The 5,260-nt window shown below is 47.1% G+C and overlaps 1 non-coding gene across 1 annotated transcript; it reads left to right on the top strand.

Moving 5' to 3' along the window:
* The first annotated feature begins 3,475 nt into the window (after positions 1-3,475).
* TRNAR-CCU (transfer RNA arginine (anticodon CCU)) lies at positions 3,476-3,548 on the top strand. The gene has a single exon. It is a non-coding gene; the product is annotated as a tRNA-Arg (tRNA).
* The last annotated feature ends 1,712 nt before the right edge of the window (positions 3,549-5,260 follow it).

Here is a 5,260-nt window from a genome sequence, read left to right as displayed (position 1 = left end):
GCACACCCATTTCCTTACCCCAGACTCAGAAGCTGAGTAGTACCTGGCCCCAGACTCTTCTCTAGAGTAAACTCCCTTTGGAAAGGCCGATGTGCACACACACACATGCACTTACACACCCATAGGCTCCTCTCCTCACTGTCAGATGTGAACCTGAACAGCATATGACCCAGTTTCCCAACTGTAAGGAAGCTTTGGCTGGAATCTCTGAAACCTAGTGATCGACCAATGGACTTGTCCAGAACTGTCTGGGCTCCACAGTTTCTTTCCTTCAACAAAGGGCTACTGAGTGTGCCAGGCACTGCTGGGGCGAAGAAAGTGAACAAGACAGACACAGCCCCCCAGAAGCGGCTCTGTTCCCGTGACCCCTGCCCAGACAAAACAGCTGACTCTAGTTTAGAGGTGGCTTTTTCAAGACATTATAGTCAAGATGCCCTTGAGCCAGGCCTTACAGGACACAGGAGAGGGTGTACAAGGCAGAGACACAGTGTGAACAAACACATGAGTCTGAGAAGTGGGGGTACAAAGAGACAGCGCCAGGCAGGGGTGTGGGCAGCCCAGTTCCACTGCTCACTGTCTTTGGGGCAGGGGCAATCACTGAACATCTCTGAGCCTCCCTTGCCTTGTGGGAAAATGGGGATGTTAGGGACTTGTCTGGTGGTCCCATGGTTCAGACTCTGAGCTTCCAGTGCAGGAGGCACAGGTTCAATCCCTGGTCAGGGAACTAAAGTCTCACACTGCAGTGGGGCATGGCCAAAAAAAAATTTTTTTTCATTAAAAAAACAAAACAAAATGGGGTTGATAGTATAGTAGCTGCCACAGAAGGACCATATGTTTGCTCAACAAATAGAGAGGAGCAGCTACTCTGTGCCAGGCAGTGTCCTGGGCTCCTGGGGCTGTTGTGAAGATGAGAGGGGGTGATGAACGCCAGCTCTTGGCACCATATTTGCTCACACTGGACACCAGCTTGGCGGACCTGAGTGCTAGTGAGAAGATGGGACTCTGGAATGAATGGAGGTGGGGGCGTCGGTGCTCTTGGGTCAAGGGAGCAGGAGGGAGCAGATGGAAAGATGGAGGCCAGCCTGGAGGAAGAGGAGGAGGAGGACGAGGGACTTGGTGATGGAGCCCCCAGTCTCAGGCTGCATTCCAGGTGAGAGACATTGTCTCAGCCCTGACCGCCCCTGGTCAGCCCCCCACCTGGATTCCTTCCAGGGCCAGGGCCCAGATTCCCTGACAGGTTTTCGCCAAGCCAGGCAGGGGTGGAGGTGAGGGGGCCCCCTTTCCCTCCCCCTCGGCACCTGATGCCTTCGGTTGGGCTCATCTCATCTCCCTGACTGTTTTCATGTTTTCCTCTCTCACGCTGGCTGTGTGGAGCACATCTCTCAGAAAATACTTGCTTTTGAAAGTTGTTGCCATAACAACCACTTCATTACACGCCAGGCCCAGTATCTCAGAAATGCAGAATCTTCCCTTAAAAGCGTGCGCTGCACATCAAAGGGGAATAGGAGCTCATTATTTTTACATTATTTTGCAGGCAAATAGATATTTTCCAATACACATTTCTTTTCTAAGTTGATTTTCTTGTTCAGTGGAAATGCACATTTCTTTCTTAACACTTTCCTGCCTGCGGGGCTCGAGGCCTAGAAACGTAAGTTCCTCAAAGCAGGAGGGAGAAGACATTTCTTTTGCTGGGAGATCCATCCCCCAGCCCACGAAGGGTGGTTTACTCTAAGTCACAATTAGACTGCACCCAGAAATTCTAGAACAGGCAGAAATTCTCAATGTAGCATACACAAGCCTTTCTCAGTCTGACTTTGTCCTAACCAAGGTTTTGTAACAAGTGAAGCTAATGACTTAAGGAGCCAAATCAAAACTAAACTAAACAAATATCTTAACTGGTTGAGGTGGAGACATGCTCCAGGATTTTGTTTCCTGAGCTAGAGGGTGCCGTCAGAATTTAATAGGCTCCTGTAAGTGAAAGCCTAGCATATATCTCTCCCTTCACTAGCACATACATGTCATGATTTTTGTCTGTCTGTTTCACTGCCTCATCACCAGAGCCTTGAAAAGTGCCTGGGCCTATAGGGGCTCAGAAAATATTTGCTGAATGGACCAATGGATGAATGTGCTGGAAACACCATGCCTTGTAACAATTCTGCAGAGAAAGGAATCATCATCCCCATGATACAGATAAAGAATCTGAGGTTTATAGTAGCTAATACAGTAATAATAATTATAATAACTGACATTTAAATTCTTTATTGAAGCATAATATGCATAGATCCCACAAGCCGTGCAGTGTGGCCAAAATAATAACAATAACATGCATAGAGAAGAATGCATCAATCTTAAGTACACAGCTCCTTGAGTTTCTATAAACTGAATACCCCTGGGTAACCAGTCCCTGGGCTTCCCAGGTGGCACAGTGGTAAAGAATTATATTTATATCACCCCCTGGGAAAAAAAAAAAAAAGAATCCACCTGTCAATGCAGGAGATGCAAGAGATGCAGTTTTGATCCCTGGGTCAGGAAGAACCCCTAGAGTACGAAATGGCAATCCACTCCAGTATTCTTGCCTGGAAAATACCATGGACAGAGGAGCCTGGAGGGCTACAGTCCATAGAGTCATAAAGAGTCGGACACAACTAAACACACACACACACACACACACACACACACACACACACACAACACCCAGATCAAGAAACAAAACATTTGGAGGGAAGAAAGGGGCCGTAAGCGGGACCGGCTTTCCTGGTGGCCTTACAAGAATCCATTATGATGCCACACATTTGTTTTAGGTGGATTTCTGTATCTGTTCTAGTTTACATCAGAAGGGGCAAGGCCTGCTTAGAGTCACTAAATCCCACAACTGCCATCCTGACCTCTCACGTCATAGATTAGTTTCGCCTTTTGTGTAATTTCTGTACATGGACCCACACAGTGGCTTCCCTTTCATGCATGACTTTTCCCCCTTGTCTTTTTTGTTTTCGGCCACTTGACTTGTGGATCTTAGTTCCCTGACCAGAGACTGAACCTGGACAGTGAAAGTGCTGAGTCCTGACCACTGGGCCACCAGGAAATTCTCATATGTTCTGGGGTGTTTTTGTGTGTGTTTGTTTTGTTTTAGTTTTAGTTTTTGGCCACACCATACAGCATGCCGCATCTCAGTTCCCCTACCAGGGATTGAACCCATGCCCCTTGCCATGGAAGCATGGAGTCATAACCACTGGGCTTCCAGGGAAGTCCTCATGACGCTTTTGAGACTTGTCCACATCGTGGCAGATAGCTGACCATCACCCACCTCTCTGCTATCAGTGGCTAACTTTTAATGGCCACACATTTACTATGTGCTGGGTAAGTTCATTTAATCCTCGCAACACTCTTAAGATGAAACCATTATCTTAAGTGGCTTGCCTGGAGTCCCACAAATAATAAGTAGGGAACTGAACTCAAAAATGTATGATCTGGGAATTCCCTGGTGGTCCAGTGGCTAGGACTCTGCGCTCCTGATACAGGGGGCCTGGGTTCGATCCCTGGTCAGGGAACTAGATCCAATATGCCACAACTAAGACTCTATGTAGCCAAATAAATAAAAATAAATGTTTAAAAAAAAAAAGAAAGAAATGTGTGATCTCCAAATTCCTGCTGTTTTTAGGAACCTTTTTCCTGGCTGACTCAAGGCTATCACTAGCAAGTCAATAGCTGGACCAGGCTGGGGGTAAGGAGGAGGCTTTTTACTCCAACTTGAAATTGCCCCAGCATCCTTAGGCCTCAGCCTCTTGTAACTGCTTTTATATTTTATAAAATATTTTGTATTTCTCAGCTTCCTGACCTCACTGTCAGGCTCTCAGCTGCTCCTTCCTGCTGATGTCAATGTGCCTGCCAGTCGCCACACCAAAAGCTCTTGTTACTTCTAATCCATTATGACCAGGAAGCCAAAAATACTGGGGTTATTAGAACTGTGTGCAAAACAAGAGATAATGGCTGTGAATAAGGGCTTGCCTCACATGGGTCTACAGACAGTGAGATCTGTGATAGCTTCACTTCTGTTTGTTTCCTAGGTCTACAGACATGAGGTATCTAGAATAAGCCAAGGGCCTCTCCAGTACATTTTTTCTCATTTTGAATGCTTTAATTAAAAGTTTTCTGGTTGGGGTCTGAGGACTTCACTCCTGTAGTATTTCTGTAGCTTGTGATGATGGTCTGTGCCTGACAAGTTAGCTCAGGTCTTTGTAGTCCTGAAATCTCATCAGACAAAGCAGCCAAGAGGAACACAAATGCCTCTGCAGCTCTTGGCTCTGAGGCAGAAATGAGTGCTGAAGTGATACTGGGAGGGACTGGTTCCTGACCCCAGAGCAGAGCTGGGGTCCTGTAATCCTGGGCTTTGATGGGTCTGTTTCAGCTCCCCGCTCCTTGGGCAGGCCCCTCCCACACACTCAGGTCCCGAGGTCTGCGGTGCACTTACCTGGTTCTGAACCTGCACTGCGTGCATCATAGAAGCAGGATGGGACCCACCCAGCCTCCTCCCCTGACAGCCTCCTGCTCCTGTGCTGTGAAGCCCTCTTGGACAGTCCAGGTCTGAGTAGCATGGTCCCATCCTAGCCTATCCTCCCCTCCATCAGAGCTCTCACTTATCTCAACTGGGTACTTGGCTCTTACTCTCTCTCTGTATATACATGGGCTTCCCTGCTGGCTCAGATGGTAAAGAATCTGCCTGCAGTGTGGGAGACCCAGGTTCAATCCCTGGGTCAGGAAGATCACCCTGGAAGAGGGTATTCCAGTATTCTTGCCTGGAGAATCCCAGGGACAGAGGAGCCTGGTGGGCTACAGTGCTTGGGATTGCAAAGAGTCAGACACAGCTGAAGCAACTTAGCGTGCACACACACACACACAAATATATATTTGGCCACATCAAACGGCTTATGGGATCTTAGTTCCCTGACCAAGGAATGAAGGTGGGGCCCACGGCAGTGAAAGCACAGAGCCCTAACCACTGGACTGCCAGGGATTTTTCCCTCAACATTTTTTTAATGAAAACCTAAATCTTCTCTCAGCTCACCTTACCCCTCTTGAAAGAAGCTAATTTTGCATCTATTAACCAATTCATTTCCACTTTCCTAATTTCCTATATTCACACCTGCTCTCTGGAATCTCTTCTGAACCAGTTTTTAACACTTTATTAGTTTTTTTCAGTAATTAATGGGTTAAAAAATCTTTTAACACTTTAAAAAAAAAAAAAAAAAGATAATCTGTCTCG

This window comes from Dama dama, chromosome 23 (genome assembly GCF_033118175.1).
Source record: "Dama dama isolate Ldn47 chromosome 23, ASM3311817v1, whole genome shotgun sequence".
Classification (NCBI taxonomy): domain Eukaryota; kingdom Metazoa; phylum Chordata; class Mammalia; order Artiodactyla; family Cervidae; genus Dama; species Dama dama.
This window is presented reverse-complemented; position numbering and strand designations above follow the sequence as displayed.